The sequence below is a fragment of the Triticum dicoccoides genome, chromosome 5B (assembly GCF_002162155.2).
Source record: "Triticum dicoccoides isolate Atlit2015 ecotype Zavitan chromosome 5B, WEW_v2.0, whole genome shotgun sequence".
Classification (NCBI taxonomy): domain Eukaryota; kingdom Viridiplantae; phylum Streptophyta; class Magnoliopsida; order Poales; family Poaceae; genus Triticum; species Triticum dicoccoides.
In genome coordinates, this window is record NC_041389.1 from 536,175,949 (window position 1) to 536,185,453 (window position 9,505).

The window sequence follows — 9,505 nt, forward strand, 5'->3', positions numbered from 1 at the left end:
GTGTGGGGACCCGCCGGGGACCGCACGCCAGAGATGAACGAAATTGGAGTACGAACGCATGTTGCGTCACGTGCGGGTAGTGTTTTAGGGGTTTTCAGTGCGAAAAATCATAGAAAATCCATACAGCGTCGGAACGCGACAAATTTTGGCGTGCGTGGCCTGCATGGTCACTGTGGCCGGTGGAAAAAAATGATCGACTTTGGCGGATGCGACGGAGAGACGTACGACCGAGGGTCCCCTCCTCCCATACTGAAACCACCGGGGTGCACAACAAGTGCTAGTGCGGTTTCTCGGAATGCACCCAAGTTTTGGCAGCGCGTGTGGGGACCCGCCCGGGGACCGCATGTTGGGGAACGTAGCAGAAATTCAAAATTTTCTACGTATCACCAAGATCAATCTATGGAGATACTAGCAACAAGAGAGAGGGGAGTGCATCTTCATACCCTTGAAGATCGCGATGCGGAAGCGTTGCAAGAACGCGGTCGGTGGAGTTGTTCACTAAGCGATTCAGATCGCGGCCGAATCCGATCTAAGCATCGAACAACGGTGCCTCCGCGTTCAACACACGTACAGCCCGGGGACGTCTCCTCCTTCTTGATCCAGCAAGGGGAGAGGAGAAGTTGAGGGAGAACTCCGACAGCATGACAGCATGGTGGTGATGGAGCTCGTGGTTCTCCGGCAGGGCTTCGCCAGGCACTACGGAGGAGGAGGTGTTGGAGGAGGGAGAGGGCTGCGCCAGGGGAAGGGTGCGGCTGCCCTCTCTCTCTCTCACTATATATAAGGGGAAGGGAGGAGGGGAAGGCGCCCTAGGGTTTCCTAGGGGAGGGGCGGCGGCCATAGGGGAAACCCTAGATGTGTTTTGGCACCCCCACCCCCTAGGAAACTTGCCCCCCAAGCCGGGAGGGACGGCTGCCCTAGGGGTGGCGCCCCCACCTCTCCAGGTTACGTGAGATGGGGTGGGAGGGGCGCTCAGCCCCTTAGTGGGCTGATGTGCCCTCTCCCCTTGGCCCATAAGGCCCCCCAAAGCTTGTCGGGGCCTCCGAAACCCCTTTCGGACATGCTGGTCATCACCTGGTACCCCCGGAACAATTCTGGACTCCAATACCCTTCGTCCAATATACCGATCTTCACCTCCGGACCATTCCGGAGCTCCTTGTCATGTCCGGGATCTCATCTGGGACTCTGAACAACCTTCGGTAACCACATACTATTTCCCATAACAACTCTAGCGTCACCGAACCTTAAGTGTGTAGACCCTACGGGTTCGGGAACCATGCAGACATGACCGAGACGTTCTCCGGTCAATAACCAACAGCGGGATCTGGATACCCATGTTGGCTCCCACATGTTCCACGATGATCTCATCGGATGAACCACGATGTCAAGGATTCAAGAAATCCCGTATTCAATTCCCTTTGTCTAGCGGTATAGTACTTGCCCGAGATTCGATCGTCGGTATCCCGATACCTTGTTCAATCTCGTTACCGGCAAGTCTCTTTACTCGTTCCGTAACACATCATCCCGTGATCAACCCCTTGGTCACATTGTGCACATTATGATGATGTCCTGCCGAGTGGGCCCAGAGATACCTCTCCGTCACACGGAGTGACAAATCCCAGTCTCGATTCGTGCCAACCCAACAGACACTTTCGGAGATACCCGTAGTGCACCTTTATAGCCACCCAGTTACGTTGTGACGTTTGGTATACCCAAAGCATTCCTACGGTATCCGGGAGTTGCAGAATCTCATGGTCCAAGGAAATGATACTTGACATTAGAAAAGCTTTAGCATACGAACTACACGATCTTTGTGCTAGGCTTAGGATTGGATCTTGTCCATCACATCATTCTCCTAATGATGTGATCCCGTTATCAATGACATCCAATGTCCATGGTCAGGAAACCGTAACCATCTATTGATCAACGAGCTAGTCAACTAGAGGCTTACTAGGGACATGGTGTTGTCTATGTACCCACACATGTATCTAAGTTTCCTATAAATACAATTATAGCATGGATAATAAACGATTATCATGAACAAGGAAATATAATAATAATAACTAATTTATTATTGCCTCTAGGGCATATTTCCAACAGTCTGCCACTTGCACTAGAGTTAATAATCTAGTTCACATCGCCATGTGATTAACACTCACAGGTCACATCGCCATGTGACCAACATCCAAAGAGTTTACTAGTGTCACTAAACTAGTTCACATCATCATGTGATTAAGACTCAATGAGTTCTGGGGTTTGATCATGTTTTGCTTGTGAGAGAGGTTTTAGTCAACGGGTCTGCAACGTTCAGATCCGTATGTACTTCACAAATCTCTAGGTCATATTGTAACTGTTGCTTCCACGCTCCACTTGGAGCTATTCCAAATGGTTGCTCCACTATACGTATCCGGTTTGCTACTCAGAGTCATTCGGATAGGTGTTAAAGCTTGCATCGACGCAACTCTTTACGTCGAACTCTTTATCACCTCGATAACCGAGAAACATATCCTTATTCCTCTAAGGATAATTTTGACCGCTATCTGGTGATCCACTCCTTGATCACCTTTGTACCTTCTTGCCAGGTATGTAGCAAGGCACACATCAGGTGCGGTACACAGCATAGCATACTGTAGAGCCTACATCTAAAGCATAGGGGACGACCTTCGTCCTTCCTCTCTTTTCTACCGTGGTCGAGCTTTAAGTCTTAACTTCATACCTTACAGCTCAGGCAAGAACTCCTTCTTTGACTGATCCATCTTGAACACCTTCAAGATCATGTCAAGGTATGTGCTCATTTGAAAGTACCATTTAGCGTTTTTGATCTATCCTCATAGATCTTGATGCTCAATGTTCAAGCAGCTTAATCCAGGTTTTCCATTGAAAAACACCTTTCAAACAACCCTATATGTTTTCCAAAAATTCTACATCATTTCTGATCAACAATATGTCAACAACATATACTCATCAGAAACTCTATAGTGCTCCCACTCACTTCTTTGGAAATACTAGTTTCTCATAAACTTTGTATAAACCCAAAATCTTTGATCATCTCATCAAAGCGTACATTCCAACTCCGAGATGCTTACTCCAGTCCTTAGAAGGATTGCTGGAGCTTTGCATACTTGTTAGCATCTTTCAGGATTGACAAAACCTTCTGGTTGTATCACATCCAACCTTTCCTCAAGAAAAACATCGAGGAAACAATGTTTTGACATCCTATCTGCAAGATTTCATAAATAATGCAGTAACTGCTAATATAATTCCAACAGACTCTTAGCATCGCTACGAGTGAGAAAGTCTCAGCGTAATCAACTCCTTGAACTTGTCAGAAAGTTCTTTGAGACAAGTCGAGCTTCATAAATGGTGACATTACCATCAGCGTCTGTCTTCTTCTTAAAGATCCATTTATTCTCAATGGCTTGCCGACCATCTGGCAGGTCCACCAAAGTCCATACTTTGTTCTCATACATGGATCCTCTCTCGGATTTTATGGCTTCGAGCCATTCATTGGAATCCGGGCCCACCATCGCTTCTCCATAGCTCGTAGGTTCATTGTTGTCTAGCAACATGACTTTCAAGACAGGATTACGTACCGCTCTGAAGTAGTACGCATCCTTGTCGACCTACGAGGTTTGGTAGTGACTTGATCCGAAGTTTCATGATCACTATCATAAGCTTCCACTTCAATTGGTGTAGGTGCCACAGGAACAACTTCATGTGCCCTGCTACACACTAGTTGTAGTTACGGTTCAATAACCATATCAAGTCTCCACCATCCTCCCACTCAATTTTCGAGACAAACTTTCCTCGGGAAAGGACCCGATTCAAGAAACAATCCCTATTGCTTTCCGATCTGAATTAGGAGGTATACCCAACTGTTTTGGGTGTCCTATGAAGATGCATTTTATCCGCTTTGGGTTCGAGCTTATCAACCTGAAACTTTTTCACATAAGCGTCGCAGCCCCAAACTTTTAAGAAACGACAACTTAGGTTTATCCAAACCATAGTTCAAACGGTGTCGTCTCAACGGATTTACGTGGTGCCCTGTTGAAGTGAGTGCGGTTGTCTCTAATGCCTAACCCATGAACGATAGTGGTAATTCGATAAGACACATCATGGTACGCACCATATCCAATAGGGTGCAACTATGATGTTCGGACACACCATCACACTATGGTGTTCCAGGCGGTATTAATTGTGAAACAATTTCCACAATGTCTTAATTGCGTGCCAAAGCTCGTAACTCAGATACTCATCTCTATGATCATATCATAGACATGTTATCCTCTTGTCACGATGATCTTCAACTTCACTCTGAAATTACTTGAACCATTCAATAATTCAGACTTGTGTTTCATCAAGTAAATATACTCAGTATCTACTCAAATCATCCGTGAAGTAAGAACATAACGATATCCACTGCGTGCCTCAGCACTCATTGGACTGCACACATCAAAATGTATTACTTCCAACAAGTTGCTTTCTTGTTCCATTTCACTGAAAACGAGGCTTTCAGTCATCTTGCCCATATGGTATGATTTGCATGTCTCAAGTGATTCAAAATCAAGTGAGTCCAAATAGTCCATCTGCATGGAGTTTCTTCATGCGTATATACCAATAGACATGGTTCACATGTCTCATTATTTTCAAAAACGAGTGAGTCCAAAGATCTATCAACATGGAGCTTCTTCATGCGTATACACCAATATGACTTACATGGCAGTGCCACAAGTAGGTGGTACTATCATTACTATCTTTTAACTTTTGGCATGAACATGTGTATCACTACGATCGAGATTTAACAAACCATTCATTTTAGGTGCAAGACCATTGAAGGTATTATTCAAATAAACCGAGTAACCATTATTCTCCTTAAATGAATAACCGTATTGCGATAGACATAATCCAATCATGTATATGCTCAACGCAAACACCAAATAACAATTATTTAGGTTTAACACCAATCTCGATGGTAGAGGGAGCGTGCGACGCTTGATCACATCAAGATTGGAAAACATTTCCAACACATATCGTCAGCTCACCTTTAGATAGTCTTCGTTTATTCCGTAGCTTTTATTTTGAGTTACTAACACTTAGCAACCGAACCGGTATCTAATACCCTGGTGCTACTAGGAGTACTAGTAAAGTACACATAAACATAATGTATATCCAATATACTTCTATCGACCTTGCTAGCCTTCTCATCTACCAAGTATCTAGGGTAATTCTGCTCCAGTGGTTGTTCCCCTTATTACAGAAGCACTTAGTCTCGGGTTTTGGGTTCAACCTTGGGTTTCTTCACTAGAGCAGCAGCTGATTTGCCATTTCATGAAGTATCCCTTCTTGCCCTTGCCCTTCTTGAAACTAGTGGTTTTACCAACCATCAACAATTGATGCTCCTTCTTGATTTCTACTTTCGCGGTGTCAAGCATCGCGAATATCTCAAGAATCATCATATCTATCCCTGATATGTTATAGTTCATCACGAAGCTCTAGAAGCTTGGTGGCAATGACTTTGGAGAAACATCACATTCTCATCTGGAAGATCAACTCCCACTCGATTCAAGTGATTGTTGTACTCAGACAATCTGAGCACAAGCTCAACGATTGAGCTTTTCTCCCTTAGTTTGCAGGCTAAGAAAATCGTCGGAGGTTTTATACCTCTTGACGTGGTCACGAGCCTGAAATCCCAATTTCAGCCCTCGAAACATCTCATATGTTCCGCGACGTTTCGAAATCGTCTTTGGTGCCTCAACTCTAAACCGTTTAACTGAACTATCACGTAGTTATCAAAACGTGTATGTCAGTTGTTCGCAACATCCACAGACGACGTTCGAGGTTCAGCACACTGAGTAGTGCATTAAGGACATAAGCCTTCTACGAAGCAACGAGGACAATCCTCAGTTTACAGACCTAGTCCGCATAATCGCTACTATCAACTTTCAACTAAATTTTCTCTAGGAACATATCTAAACAGTAGAACTGAAGCGCGAGCTATGACATAATTTGCAAAAACCTTTTGACTATGTTCAGGATAATTGAGTTCATCTTATGAACTCCCACTCAGATAGACATCCCTCTAGTTATCTAAGTGATTACATGATCCGAGTCAACTAGGCCGTGTCCGATCATCATGTGAGACGGACTAGTCATCATCGGTGAACAACTTCATGTTGATCGTATCTACCATACGACTCATGCTCGACCTTTCGGTCTCTTATGTTCCAAGGCCATGTCTGTACATGCTAGGATCGTCAAGTCAACCTAAGTGTTTCGCGTGTGTAAATCTGGCTTACACCCGTTATATGTGAACGTAAGAATCTATCACACCCGATCATCACGTGGTGCTTCGAAACGACGAACTTTCGCAACGGTGCACAATTAGGGGGAACACTTTCTTGAAATTTTAATGAGGGATCATCTTATTTACTACCGTTGTTCTAAGCAAATAAGATGCATAAACATGATAAACATCACATGCAATCAAATAGTGACATGATATGGCCAATATCATTTTGCTCCTTTTGATCTCCATCTTCGGGGCTCCATGATCATCATCGTCACCGGCATGACACCATGATCTCCATCATCATGATCTCCATCATCATGTCTTCATGAAGTTGTCTCGCCAACTATTACTTCTACTACTATGGCTACCAGTTAGCAATAAAGTAAAGTAATTACATGGCGTTGTTTAATGACACGCAGGTCATACAATAAATTAAGAAAACTCCTATGGCTCCTTCCGGTTGTCATACTCATCGACATGCAAGTCGTGATTCCTATTACAAGAACATGATCAATCTCATACATCACATATCATTCATCACATTCTTTTTGGCCATATCACATCACATAGCATACCCTGCAAAAACAAGTTAGACGTCCTCTAATTGTTGTTTGCATGTTTTACGTGGCTGCTATGGGTTTCTAGCAAGAACGTTTCTTACCTACGCAAAAACCACAACGTGATATGTCAATTGCGATTTACCCTTCATAAGGACCCTTTTCATCGAATCCGATCCAACTAAAGTGGGAGAGACTGGCACCCGCTAGCCACCTTATGCAACAAGTGCATGTCAGTCAGTGGAACCTGCCTCACGTAAGTGTACGTGTAAGGTCGGTCCGGGCCGCTTCATCCCACAATACCGTCGAAACAAGATTGGACTAGTAACGGTAAGCATATTGAACAAAATCAACGCCCACAACTACTTTGTGTTCTACTCGTGCAAAGAATCTACGCAATAGACCTAGCTCATGATGCCACTGTTGGGGAACGTAGCAGAAATTCAAAATTTTCTACGCGTCACCAAGATCAATCTATGGAGATACTAGCAACGAGAGAGAGGGGAGTGCATCTTTATACCCTTGAAGATCGCGATGCGGAAGCGTTGCAAGAACGCGGTCGGTGGAGTCGTTCACTAAGCGATTCAGATCGCGGCCGAATCCGATCTAAGCACCGAACAACGGTGCCTCCGCGTTCAACACACGTACAGCCCGGGGACGTCTCCTCCTTCTTGATCCAGCAAGGGGAGAGGAGAAGTTGAGGGAGAACTCCGACAGCACGACAGCATGGTGGTGATGGAGCTCGTGGTTCTCCGGCAGGGCTTCGCCAGGCACTACGGAGGAGGAGGAGGTGTTGGAGGAGGGAGATTGCTGCGCCAGGGGAAGGGTGCGGCTGCCCTCTCTCTCTCTCACTATATATAGGGGGAAGGGAGGAGGGGAAGGCGCCCTAGGGTTTCCTAGGGGAGGGGCGGCGGCCATAGGGGAAACCCTAGATGGGTTTTGGCGCCCCCACCCCTAGGAAACTTGCCCCCCAAGCCGGGAGGGGCGGCTGCCCTAGGGGTGGCGCCCCCACCTCTCCAGGTTACGTGAGATGGGGTGGGAGGGGCGCTCAGCCCCTTAGTGGGCTGATGTGCCCTCTCCCCTTGGCCCATAAGGCCCCCCAAAGCTTGCCGGGGCCTCCGAAACCCCTTTCGGACATGCTGGTCATCACCTGGTACCCCCGGAACAATTCCGGACTCCAATACCCTTCGTCCAATATACCGATCTTCACCTCCGGACCATTCCGGAGCTCCTTGTCATGTCCGGGATCTCATCCGGGACTCTGAACAACCTTCGGTAACCACATACTATTTCCCATAACAACTCTAGCGTCACCGAACCTTAAGTGTGTAGACCCTACGGGTTCGGGAACCATGCAGACATGACCGAGACGTTCTCCGGTCAATAACCAACAGCGGGATCTGGATACCCATGTTGGCTCCCACATGTTCCACGATGATCTCATCGGATGAACCACGATGTCAAGGATTCAAGCAATCCCGTATTCAATTCCCTTTGTCTAGCGGTATAGTACTTGCCCGAGATTCGATCGTCGGTATCATGATACCTTGTTCAATCTCGTTACCGGCAAGTCTCTTTACTCGTTCCGTAACACATCATCCCGTGATGAACCCCTTGGTCACATTGTGCACATTATGATGATGTCCTACGGAGTGACAAATCCCAGTCTCGATTCGTGCCAACCCAACAGACACTTTCGGAGATACCCGTAGTGCACCTTTATAGCCACCCAGTTACGTTGTGACGTTTGGTACACCCAAAGCATTCCTACGGTATCCGGGAGTTGCACAATCTCATGGTCCAAGGAAATAATACTTGACATTAGAAAAGCTTTAGCATACGAACTACACGATCTTTGTGCTAGGCTTAGGATTGGGTCTTGTCCATCACATCATTCTCCTAATGATGTGATCCCGTTATCAACGACATCCAATGTCCATGGTCAGGAAACCGTAACCATCTATTGATCAACGAGCTAGTCAACTAGAGGCTTACTAGGGACATGGTGTTGTCTATGTACCCACACATGAATCTGAGTTTCCTATCAATACAATTATAGCATGGATAATAAACGATTATCATGAACAAGGAAATATAATAATAATAACTAATTTATTATTGCCTCTAGGGCATATTTCCAACACCGCACGCCAGAGATGAACGAAATCGGAGTACAAACGCACGTTGCATCACGTGCGGGCAGTGTTTTAGGAGTTTTCGGTGCGAAAAATCATAGAAAATCCGTACAGCGTCGGAACGCGACAAATTTTGGCATGCATGGCCTGCATGGTCACTGTGGCTGGTGGAAAAAAATGATCGACTTTGGCGGATGCGACGGAGAGACGTACGGCCGAGGGTCCCCTCCGCCCATACCGAAACCACCGGGTTGCACAGCAAGTGCCAGTGCGGTTTGCCGGAATGCACCCAAGTTTTGGCAGCGTGTGTGGGGACCCGCCCGGGGACTGCACGCAAGAGATGAACGAAATCGGAGTACGAACGCACGTTGCGTCACGTGTGGGCAGTGTTTTAGGGGTTTTCGGTGCGAAAAATCATAGAAAATTCGTACAGTGTCGGAACGCGACAATTTTGGCGTGCGTGGCCTGCATGGTGGCCGGTGGAAAAAAATGATCGACTTTGGCGGATGCGACGGAGAGACGTACGA